The following is a 13,481-nucleotide window of genomic DNA, read 5'->3' on the forward strand; positions in this document are numbered from 1 at the left end:
CCATGAATCCACGAAACTTTGGTTTTTCAAAGCCATTTTCATGAACCACAGAATTCAACTTTTTCCAAAACTCAGTTTGAGCAAAGCAATCCTCGACCTTGAACTCACATGTGGCAATTATCAAAAGAGAACTCACATAAGGGTCATATACATGTGCAGACATTGTGGGCCAACTAGAAACTCTATGTATGTGATCAAAATGAACCCACATTTCTTGCAAGTTTCCACCAGGTCTCATTCTATTAATCAAATCAAGTCCACTACCATGTCCCCTAATTGACATTTTAAAAACATGTGGTTGATGTCTATCACTCAACTGCCCTGGGAACAACACAGTGTGTATGAAAGGGTAGCGGCAACGATTCTTCAAGTCCAACACAACTTCAAGGCCCGTTGCAGTGATATTCTTCTCTCTTTTGGAATACTCTAAACATTTTCCTATCCTCCTTTTATTTGAAAGAGAACTGGCATACTCAAGAATGTGGGAAAGTTCATCCTCACCAATCTCTGAGTTCCCCTCTTGATTGTCTTTCATTAGCATGTCCATAATAAGATCTTGAGTAATGGCACCCTCGAGTTGTTTTGGAGTAGTGAAAGGATTTAGCTTTGCACGTGCTGCAACCTTCTCCTCTATTTGTTTTTCGATGGCTCTGCTCACACCCTCTTCATAAGGGTGCTTATGATTACCCAAATGAATCGCACATCTTGTAGTGTTGAAATGATCTCTAGGCACACAGTAGTAAATTATTGCATGACACAAATCAACACACTCAGGCATTTGTGAGCAGTGCTTGCAAACTATATTACCATGTTGAAGCCCAACAAGACCAACAGGACAACTTTTTTTCATTCTTCCTTTCCAGTGTGTTTCATTTTGATAATGTAGTCTCGAGTAGTGAGGACAATCAATGTTGACGCACCGAAGGTGTCCAGGACAACGACTCAAGTGCACAACACCATCAAAACAATCTGAGCTACATGTGACATACTCCATCCAAGAGTGACCATCATACTTCTGCTCCATGCCATGCATTGTTGAATTCTCTTCACAAGGAGGGAGCTCAAATGCAATGTACCCATCGTAAACTTTGGGCAGTTCTTCAGCTTTAACAATCTCTGTAGCACTTTGCATAGCGACATGCAAGCTACTATTTAAGGACAGCTGTTTAATCATATCAATGACACTGTGAGTTTTTGGTGTTTCATTAGAAATGAACTCAACAGAAGTAGGAGTCTCATGTATAGCAATATCAATAAAAATCTTATAGAATTGATGTATTTCTGCATCAAGAAGAAATCCTTCTTCACCAGTGGAGAGTAGAACAGGCTCAAACTTTAACTGTTCATGGCTGAGTGACAAAGGCTTAAGTGACAAAGGCACCCCTGCTAAGTCAAAATACTCCTCAAGAAGATTTAGCTTGATTTCCACAAACCTGCTCTGAAAATTAACACTTAATTTCTGTCATGGAGAAGGACCATATATGGTGATGAATCTACTCATGGATGATTGAAGAAAGGAGACGATTGTAAAAACAGGGCGTTAAAGCAAGGAATGATTGTAGAAACTCTGAGTTGAACTAACTGAAGGGAATTTCTATTAATTTTGGCAAAAAAATCTAGTGAAACCATCATAAATGTACCTCTATTTCATGATCACATAATTTTAAAAATCCAATGCGTTAAATTTTTGCCTTCATAAAAATAACTAGATCTATCTGTCTCACACTCTCCTACTCTCTCTCTCTCTCTAGTTCTCTCTCTCTCTCTATATATATATATATATCTGGTGTACCTCTATATCTCTCTCACTAGTTCTCTCTCTCTCTCTCTCTCTCGCTATATATATACATACATATATATATATATATATATATATATATATATATATATATATATATATATATACATACATACATACATACATACATACATATATATATATATATATATATATATATATATATATATATATATATATATATATATATATATATATATATATATATATATACATACATATATATATATATATATATATATAGTGTGCGTCTCTAGCTCTCTCTCTCTCTATCTCTCTCTCTCTCTCTCTCTTTCTCTCTCTACCCAAGTGTGGCAGATTGGTTATGCCATTTCCCTCTTGAATAACAGGTCTTGAGTTCAACTCCTCGTTGGCTAGTTTTCAGGTCTCTTGGGATAGTTTCCTATGAAGTTAAAACTCCACCGTCCGCGGCTTTTGAGAGCTCTCAAGTCTTGACTCTCAAGTTGAGAGACAATCAATGTAATCTTCTTCTTCTTCTTCTCTCTCTCTCTCTCTCTCTCTCTCTCTCTCTCTCTCTCTCTCTCTTTCTCTCTCTCTCTCTCTCTCTCTCTCTCTCTCTCTCTCTCTCTCTCTCTCTCTCTCTCTCTCTCTCTCTATCTCAAAAGTTCTCAAAATTTGGGGCTTTTCTGAGTCGAAGGTGAATAGGCGAAAATGAACAAATTGAAGAAAATTATTCAGAGGTACATTCTCTTCTCCATGGTTGAAATAGCTGCGCTTTGCTTAAAAAAACTCATCAAATGCAGGCCGCGCCAACGTGCCCTCCTTTTGTGGGGTTTTTTGGGAAAACAAATGCAAGCAGATTTGTGCCTGCGTTTTGTCAATATCAGCCTGCGCTTCTATTTTGATGCTCTTTTGTCAATTTCAGCCTTCTATTTTGATGTGCTTTTACTGTAATGTACGTATGCCATTGCTTTTACTTCTATAAACTGATCAGGGCTAGGTTTTGTGCTGCTCTTTTGATCGTGTGCAAATCAAGGGCTTCTATTAAGATGCGGGCATGTTGGCATTACACATGGGCCAACAAAATCACTGAGATTTTCAGTCGAGGATTGTGGGGAAAAGACATTATGCTTGGTCCATGTGTATGTCAGTGTGTATGCCATGTGAAGAGCTGTTAAAAAAATGTCAACAATTGATGGATATGCCCAACCAGGTGTAGATGGAACTAGAGTCAGGGCAGAGTATAGGGACAATTTGGCCTTGGAGTATGCAAATCTCCCCACTGAGGGGAACTTAGTGGTGGATGTTATTTCTACTTCCAATGAGGGATGGCAGAAGACCGGATATGATGTCGTGTTTCTTGGTTTGGCATGTCCTCTGCCATCCATTTTTTGGCCCTTTTCTGGTTGTTCTCTCTGTTGTTGGATTGATGACAATGTCTCTTGCAAAAAAACACCCCAAAAGCAGGGCGCGCCGGTGCAGCCTGCTTTTGGGGTGTTTTTTTTCAAATTGTCTTCATTCTCTGTGTATGCATCTTTTGGGATAAACTGATTAGTGCCAGTACTTGTGCTACTCGTTTGATCGTATGCAAATCAAGGGCTTCTATTAAGATGCGGGCAACAAAAGGCATGTTGGCATTACACATGGGCCAGCAAAATCACTGAGATTTTCAGTCGAGGATTGTGGGGAAAAGACATCATGCTTGGTCCATGTGTATGTCAGTGTGTATGCCATGTGAAGAGCTGTTAAAAAAATGTCAACAGTTGCTGGATATGCCCAACCAGGGGTAGGTGGAACAATTGCTAGATATGCCCAACCAGGGATATGCCCAATCAGGACAGAGTATAGGGAAGCTTTGACATTTCAATCCAGGCCAGGGGATAGTGTCTGCTTAAGGCATTGAGAGCTGAAGGTTCATTCATAGAGAGGGGCCAGGGCAGATGGCAAGGAATACACAATCTAGTGCCTGCCACTATCATTGAATCATACCCAGACATTAATGGCTTCAACAGCCTGGAAATAATAAAATCTGTGAGCTTAGCATTGAAATTCTCATCTAACAGCACATTGCTAGGCTTGACATCTCTAAGCAGAACAACTCCGTCGCACTCCTCATGAAGATATAGCAAAGCAGAGCCTAGACCCAAACAGATATTGAAGCACTTTGCCCAGTCGAGGGCTACGTACACTCGATGATTATAGAGAAAGCTGTCCAAGCTCCCATGGGGCATATAGTCATAGACAAGAAATAGTCAGCCCTTGCCCTCTCCCCATCCTCGGAGTCGGACCAAATTGCGGTGCCTCAAATTGCTGATAGCAGAAAGCTCTGCAATAAAGCCTCTGAAACCCCCTTTCGTTTGAATGGAGATGCACTTTACAGTCACTAGCTGATGCCTAAAACTAGAGGTGATGTTGGCAGAGGCATCTGATCTTATAAACCATCAATAAACCATTATCACTTGTAGGCTTCAAAAGATATCAATTTTCCTTTGCTCAAGGGTGAAACAGGTCTCTCTCTTGTCATTTTAGTCACTATATATGCTTTATTAGCATGATGATTGGCTTGACTATACTAGTTTGTCATGGCTTCAGACGGTAGGATCTGGTTTCCAACTTGATGAAATATGTAAATTGGTGTCATCTTCTACTCGTGATGCCTCTAGTTTTGGCCTTGCTTGGAGTAGCGAAAATTGTCCAGCCCCTGAGCAGGAACCCTGTTCTCATGGCGAGCTTCTGCAGCATGATGATGATACCTTTGACGGGGATGTACGAATCCAGCACCTGCTACTACAGGCATTTGATGACGAGCTTGGGATCCCGCTGTCCTCTTCATCATCCGAGCTGGACGATAGCTCGTTTCATGAAGAGTGGGCTTCCCTTGCTGACGAGACAGGGTCCTCGACCTTGAACCTCAGTTGGCTCGATGTCTCCTTCCAGCAATTTGAGGAATTGAGGGACCTCTATGAACCTGTCATTCTCTTCTAAATTTGCTCCGAATTGCTTTAGCAAGTGTGGATTCGGGATGTCTTTTTTGTCCTCCCCCCACCTCTCCTTTCCTGCTAACATTTTGAAGCAGAGTGGTGTACAAAATGACACTAGTGTAGTCTCTTAAAATGTTCAAAACGTTGAAATTTGGAAGTCTGAAAAAACTGCCTTCAAAGCAGTGATGAATTTTTGTGAGCGTGCGAATTTGGCAGCCTTGTGGCAGAAAGGAAAGCTATATGCATAAATATATGCAAGATTCTAGCGATTATGAAGCGTATGTAGGTGGGGGCGTTCACTCATGTTGAGTTTGATCACCTGGTTATGATTACGGCTATTTTAATGTCCATCGATTATTCATTTCTAGGCATCATTTATGCAGTTAAAAACTATGAACGCATGTTTACAAACTTGAAAGATATTTTGGCGGGGGATTATAAATTTTACAAATTTTCCTTTCATTTTGTTGGCAATCCGCGAAGTATACGGCCGGACTTCCTCCTTTTCATGTTTCTTTTGCCTTGCTTTGAATCCAGTGGGGCAGGGATGGATTTTCAACTAAGTTGAGGAAAACTTCCCATCTCTCTGACACGAATGACCACAGCTAGCTCTTGACCATTCCTTCTAGAATCTATACACGACCTATTCTGTAAAGCAATAATCCTTCCTTCTAATTTGATCTTACAACAGAGGAATCTGATCTTAGCACAACATCATTTTTAGTGTCTTGCAGAGTTCAATCAGAGTTTGCCCGCTCACAATCCCTTTGGCTTTTCCAATGCTATGCACAGTTCTCCCCTTCGAATCCTTCTACTGCCCGAATGTCTACAGCTTGCCAAATTTGCTGTTTTGTCTACAGCTCACCAAATTTGCTGTTGAGTTGATTAAAGCTTTGTTGCTGCTGATAATGGTTTATTAATGAAATACTTATTAATGATGAGACGTAGCTTTGTAGGTCGCGATCTTCTTTTAGCTTGCACAGTACTGTAATTAAATGCATGATCAAATTATAATGGTAATTAGTGGTGAAAATTAGAAAAGGATTGCATTTGGCCAATTTAAGTTGCGAGTATAAATGGCATGCAAATTGCAAAAAAACACCTCAAAAGTAGGCCGCGCCGACGCGGCTTGCTTTTGGGGTGTTTTTTCCAATTTGTTTTTTTTTAAAAAATTTGGGATGCTTTTGGGGTGTTTTCTTCAATTTGTTTTTTTTGTTAATTTGGGATACTTTTTTATTTGTTTCTCTTTGCAGTTCTTCAGGTCGTAAGCGATTGAGGAAAACCAGAGGATCGTCTCAACTTAATGTAGACTCAATGCAACAAGAGAGTCAAGATGACATAAGCAGAGTGGTGGACACTTCATTGCTAGAGCAAAATGATGTTGAGGAAGAGGTTGAGAGCCAAAATCTGGATGCTTCCGGGGTTGCAAGTATGATGATTGTCCCTTATGTTGTTAGGCCAGAGGTACCATCTGTAGAGCCATCCAATGAAGAGAACAAGATTTACATGGACATGGGAGAGGACATTCTTCAGAAAACAAGGATGTTCAACTGTCATCATTGTCCACCCATTCCTCTTTGTAGACTAATTCCTTATGCAAGGGTTAGGGGTCTTCGTGATGATCTTTCAGGCTTGAAAATAGCATTTGCTAGAGAGGGTTATGTGGCAGAGAAAGGAGCATTTATTGTTTCCATTTGGACGAGGGACAAAGAAGTTTCAGTTGTGGATGAAGCAATACAGAGGGATTGGGATCCTATTTGGCATGAGGTTAACAAAGAGTTTGAAGCTAATCTCATTCTGAAACTTGAACTTCAGGAACTAATGGGTCACATGTTCTATGTTTGGGAAGGCAACCATCGTACTGTGGCATGGACATCTGCTATTAAAGAATGCTTCAAAGAAACAAAAGTGAAGCATTGTCATGTGCTTTGTACTATTATTGACCCTACCAGGGTTAGTGAGATTGCCCTTCTTACAAGTTTACAGAGGATGAACTAGTGAGTCTCCTTCCTTATCTTTTTGGTTATGATAGTTCTCAAGTTTTCTTATGTTTATGTGAATTTATCTTGCTTTTGAACATGTAGTTTGAATACACATGCTTTGGTGACCACAACATTGAGGGATGAACTAGTAAATTGTGAAAATATTTGTTCTGCTGATCATGGGGAGTACCTTAAAGACCTACTTGAGAGAGATAGAATGTTGATTGCACGTATTAGAAAGAAGAGTACCAAGGGTGTTGAGCCATGGTATCCTCTTACACGTAGATATCTCGGAAAGCTAGTTTTTAATGTAAGTTTTAAGTAGCATATATTTCTAACATGAATTTAGTATTGCTATGCTTGTCACAATGGATTTGATTCCTTCCCTTTTTTTTCTAGGTGCAAATAAGTAAAGCACTAAACAAGAAGGTTGAAGAGGCAAGACTAAAAATGTCAGATGAAGAGCTTCGATTGTTTGAAGAGAAGGAGAATGAAGAGTTGGCTTCAAGATATGGTGATAGGATTGGAAAGGTGAGTCCTTCTCAATGAACAACTATGTGTTTGTATTTACTTTGCTTAGATAAATTATTGACTTCACTAAGTTAATTTTAGATCCTTAATATTGTCGATCCCAAGCATGGAGATACTTGGATGTCAAAAGTATGGTCTCTCAAGTGGGGGCCCGAAAGTTTTGCAACGCTTGAGAAATTGAATTTATTGGCTTTATGTGATTCAAATGGAGTCAAAAATCTTTTGGTTGACTTTTTTGGAGGCAAACAAAGCAACAAAATCTATGTATGGCCTTGCACGAGGGGATCACCTTTATAGACAGTGAGTTCCTAACATTTTTGATGATTGTATACATTGCATGGTTTATAGGCTAACAAAAATACATGAATTTATGTTTTCTTCTTAAAGTTGGCTTAGAAGAGAAGCTGTGCTTGAGAAGATATACCATAAAGCTAAGGAGGTGTTGGTCGATTTTATGGATGTGCCGGGAGGGGTAATTGTGCCTCTTGATCTCTCCCTATTTGACTTCTATGAAGAGGTGAAGATAGAGATGAGGACAAATCTGTTTCCTCTTGAGGTTCGAGGAGAGCCAAAGGAGAAGAAGAGCAATGATAAACCTCTCAAGAAAGAGGATATGATATTGAAAGCTTCGATGAGGCTACTTTTTAGGTGAAGATGTATGAATGAATTTACTTGATAGTTACTTTAATTTCAAAACGAAGATAAAATCATGTCTTTGATAGTTGTTTCATTGTCCATTGTAGGTACTTTGTTTGCTTACAAGGAAAAGGTCATGTGCCAAGTATTCCAGTTAGGGCAAAGCAATGGCTTTTGACCCTGAATGAAGAGACTTGTATGTACCCACGTGCTATGCATCAATGTACACGATGGGAGCTTGACAATTGTCCATGGTGGATAGATCTTGAAGGAGGTCATGTTTTGAATAGAGAGAAGGAGCTCTATTCACAAATATCAACCATGGTTCCAAAAGAAGTGGACCAAAGAAAGAGTATGATAATTTGAAATTTTGTATAAGTGATGTTTTGAATCATGTATTATGCATATCTTGTAATTTGCCTTGTTTTTTTTAAATGTAAATATGATTTGTTGGTATTCAATAATGTTTTGTTCTTTATTCTAATGTTGTGTAGATAAACAAAAAGAGAAGCATGTTGAGAAACAAAAGATTGATGTTGAAAGTCAAAAGTCTTTTGATATTTCTCATCATATGGAGGACTTGGAAATAGAGGATTGCACTCAAGGTTTGAATTCCAAGATCCACATCTACTTTGATTCTTTAGTAAATATTTTAATAGTGTTTATGTACACATGCACTCACACACATACATACCTACTTACTTGTGTACGTATACATACATATATAAATGTCTCTGTATGCATGTAAGTACCTATATATATATATATATATATATCATGTGTCTGCATACATTAGTCTATGTGTGTATGTCTCTCAAGTATCCACGTGATGTCTTTGCATTTATGTGTGCAAGTGTGTACACATACACAAAGACTCTCTCTCTCTCTCTCTCTCTCTCTCTCTCTCTCTCTCTCTCTCTCTCTATTCTCTTATCCGTATGTGTTTTGAGAGGAAAACCTTATTGATATCATGCTCTTGTGATCCTGAAGGGAATTCTCTTAAAGGTCAAAAGAGGCTTTCCAAAAGGACTACACAATTTATTTATCTTGCAGCGCATTCTTTGGGATACACGCCTCATGTTGAGAATCCCAAAAGCATTGTAGTGGTTGGTGATTACATCATCATTGGGAAGGATTTTGCGGGAGGAAGAAAAAATGATACCTTCTATAGTGTGCACGAGTTCATCAAGCAAAATAAGCCTTCAGGGGTTAATTATACAAAGAGGGGAAAAGCTGTGGATTGGCCAACTGACTTCATTTTCCTTGACTTGCCATTTGGAGGCACTCAAGGTGGTGACAATCCTTGTCCCACCTGGGATTTTGTTTCTGAGGACCATGTGCGCTATGGGATTGCTTTGGCAGCATCTACTTTGGCAGACTTGGGATGGTTATTGGAGATGGCCTCTATGGCAGGTATTTGTTAAAGTTAATAGTTGTTAACATTTATGTTTATTTTGGCTTCTACTTATTGAAACTTTTCTAAGATGGTGCAATTATATTATAGGTGATTCCACAATTGGGTGGATTGAGCGCTATGTTTGCGCTTACGATTTGGAGATAGTGAGACGAGTGGTTGTCATTCACCATTCTACATATGGATACAAGGAGATTGGTGGTATTCGCACAAATGTGAGTATAGTGATGATTATATTACGTTCAAATGCTCAAAACTACATGTGTTTCTTAAATTAAGGTTTAATTGGATATTAACTTTTGTTGCTAGTGTTCTACGTCAATGCTTTTTATGGTTCAACGTCGAGCTACAGATCCTCCTATTTTCATTCCAGAGAGTACATCGCTTCCTTAGATAGTAGATGAGGGCTCAAGAATTTCCTTGTGGTTCGTTGCTCTACGAACCACCCTTCACAAGATTAGGAGGCTTCAGAGGTGGGTGTATCCTTTTGTCAAGGAGATGATTATGAGGTAGTACCTTGAACCTAGAGAAAAAGGTCAATCAAGTAGATGAAGTAATCATTCAGGACACTAACCTTGAAAAAACCCCCTTTATTACCATCACTAGGAGAAAAGGCTCCAATGGATCTTCATAAGGATAACAGAAGACATGATTCTTTTGCTATACACATTCCCATGAAATGTCACATGCACATCTAACCCTATGTGCATTTGAACAAGCTCCTTCACGTCTAGGGTTCATGTAAGCTTAGAAAACCAGAACCTTTGTGAGCCTGTGTGCAGGCCGTGCGTGTCCAGGCACTTAGAGTGATTGCATATCCTCTGGTTGCACACAACATGATCATCAGCATTACAATCAGCAGCCATCATGAGCATTTTACAGTGCACAAAACCCATTTCTCCTATTTTAGCCATTTTTTACTTATTATTAATAAGTGACTTTGTTGGGAAAGTGAGTAGGGCAAATTTGCTATTCTCTTGAAAAGAAACCTAGCGCTAGCACTTTTTGGCAAAAGAGGCAGCAAAAGTCCTACATTTGGCAGTGCACCTTCTTAACAAGACCGACAGGATCACCTAGCGTTTTTCAACCATCAAGACAGCCTGGCATTCTGATACTTCCCAGATCAACCAGCATTTTGCAGAATCCGCCCTAGAGTTAGTAGATTCTAGAATTCAAGCCCAACGTTTTTGCAGTTTGCAGAATAAGACCAGCAATTGCCGCACAAATCCCCTGGCATTTTTGGTTGCAAATCAGCCTCGGCGTTTTGCAGATTCTTGGCAACAATTCAGCCCAAGCACTCCAACGCTTTCAATTTTTAGCACTTAGACTCGACAGGTACAACCCCTAACCTTGCAGATCTTACCTTCCCACAACGGATCCTCGACACGCGCTCGCAGATTTCAGCATCTATGTTTTTAGCGCATCGTCGTCGCGTCGTTGCCATCGCCGTCCTTGTCAATACAATGTCAGAATTCAGCAGATAGCAGATTTCCAGATTTCAGTCCCTAGCGTTTTCAGATTTCAGTCCGTCTTGTCACCGTCATCATTGTCGTCGACATCGTCAGCAAGTCCCTTGCATCTAGACCATTGTACCAGATTTGTGCAATCAATAGCATAGAACTCTCTCGTCATAGAGATTGGGGCCCTTGGAGGAGGGTTTGACAACATTTTGGTGTTGTATTCTTCTCTCTCTCTCTCTCTCTCTCTCAGTCTCAACACCTTCATTCACAGTGTCATTCACTTTGTTTGTGATCATTTGCATTCTCTCACTAAAGGAACAAAAGGCTCTCCCTTTCGTAAGTAAAAGAAACCCTTCAGCACAGTTCGGAGCACTCATCTTGAGCAAAGTTTAGCATTCACTGCCGCTGCACCTTACATTGGTATCATAGCTTTGGGAGTGTTCTGTATCGCTCAAGGAAAGAACTACAATTTTTTTTTTGCTTGTTGCGGTCGCACGTAACCCAAGTCCACTTGGGCTTGTCGATTCCTAATCGTGTTTTGAAGAGTGACAGGTAACCTAAGAAAGAAGGGCTTGTTGTCCAGCCTCCCCTGGTTCCTCTCTTCACTCATTGAGAGCCGACCGTGCACTAAGTGGCCGGCCAATTGATGTGAGGTGGAAAAAAGCAACCTTGGTGTGAGCGCAAGGCTGCCAAGGGGTGCGCCCCGCAGGGAAGAGTAGAGCTCGGGTAAGAGAAAAGCCTTCTCTAACATAGATTGCAAGCTAAAGAATAACCTCAAGAACTCAAGAACCTCAAGGACTCAAGTACCAAGAACCACAAGAGCCCAAGTTCCTCGTGGACTTAAGTACCCAAGATCTCAGTGTATGGTCATCACCTAAAGCGGAATGGATACTTTGCGTGAAGGTGATGAGCATGGAGGTGGTGAAAAAGAATTTTTCCCACGAGGAGGTTTTTTTGACCCTCCCACTTCCCCATCTATGCCACAGTTCGCACAAATCGTATGGAGGCTTTGGTCAAGTCGATGATGGACATGATGATATGACAAGAAGCGCAACATGCCTCCTTGGATCACGAGTGCGAAGAAAGAACGGAAACCTTGGAGCGTGAGAATGAGCAAGCACGCTAGGCAGCCAAAGTAATAACGGCGCCCTTGGAGCATGAGCACAAGCAAGCGTGATTGGCGGCCGAAGAAAGAAAGGTAGCCTTGGATCGCAAGCGTGAGCAAGCGGACTTCATCACCAAGGAAAGAAAGGCAGAATTGGATCGCGAGCACGAAGATAGACGAGTGGCCTTGGAGTTAGAGCGTGAGGCATAGAGAGACCAATGCATGCAAGAGTTGGTCCTACAGGTACTTACCTTGAAGCCCGAGCTGGTCAAAGATGTTGGTAGTTCATCAAGTAGCTCAAACAGAGAGTCAGACTTCAACAACCCCGTCACAGAGAAGATCACATTCAGTAAGTATGACGGGAAGATGGATGCTAGTATTATTTATCCTTGGTTGCATCAGTTTAATGCTTATTTTGCGACAACTAAGAAGACAGGAAATAGCAAGGTTTTGACGGCAGCCATGTACCTTGCCGGTGATGCCATTAATTGGTATCACGCAGGGTAAGAGGCACACTTGACCGCGCACCTAGAGGAAGCCAAAAAAGGCACGCCTCTTTCCTTCCATTGGGCCCACTTTCAAGACAATCTCAAGGCGCGGTTTATGCCTCCTCCGTACCTAGCGCGGTTGAAAGAAGATTGGTGCAATCTCAAGCAAAACGGTGTGCCAATCATGCCTTTCTCTAACTGTGTTTTGCAACTCGGCACTCAATTACGCAAATCAAATGATGAGCACAAAGAGGCATTTCCTTTTGGGTTGGACGAATATATCAAGTTTGATGTAGAAGTATTCAACCTCGTGGATCTCAACAAGGCGGTAGCAATTGCTCTCTCACAAGAGATGAAGCACAATAAGGGAAAGCCTACGGAGAAAAAGTCTTCGCACAGTCCCTCTCAGACTCCTTAGAACCCTAAGAACGGTAACTCTTCAAGCCAATCTTTCAATAGTCTTTTGGAAAAAAACACTCAAAATGAATCTAAGGGTAAAGCTAACACACTTGCTAAACCTAAGCTCACCCCATATGAAAAACCGCACAAGAAATTTTAGGAGGATACATCACCATAGAAGAGCAAGTCACGTATTCTAAGAAAGGTCAATGTTATCACTATCGTGTCAAGGGTCGTATAAAGAAAACATGTCCTAAGAATGAATCTAACGAATCTAAAGAACCCAAAGAACCCACATCCTCTGTTAATGCCATAAAAGAGAACACTAGTGTGTCCCACGTTTCTCATGATCCTCTCATTGATGAGTCTCTCATGAAGTCACTTACTGTCATATGAATGGTCAACATATGGTGTTCTTGTTGGATTATGGTAGTATGCATGATATGATTGGTCACTCTCTTGTCGAAAGAGCCCGCTTGGATGTTCGCAAGACATCTCCTCTTGAGGTGTCGGGCTTCGCTCCCGGACTGGACTCTCTCATTACACGAGAGTGCCTTGATGTGTTATTCATTGTTCAACAAGCGCCCTTCCGCAAAAAAATTGTAGTTTTTCCTCTTTCAGGATGTGATATGATTCTAGGCATTTGACGGTTTTGTGAGCATAACCTTTTCATTGATTGGGCAGACAATACTCTCACTTTCAATGCCAAAAGTGACTCTTCCATTG

This window comes from Adiantum capillus-veneris, chromosome 6, assembly GCF_014529385.1.
Source record: "Adiantum capillus-veneris isolate H3 chromosome 6, ASM1452938v2, whole genome shotgun sequence".
Classification (NCBI taxonomy): domain Eukaryota; kingdom Viridiplantae; phylum Streptophyta; class Polypodiopsida; order Polypodiales; family Pteridaceae; genus Adiantum; species Adiantum capillus-veneris.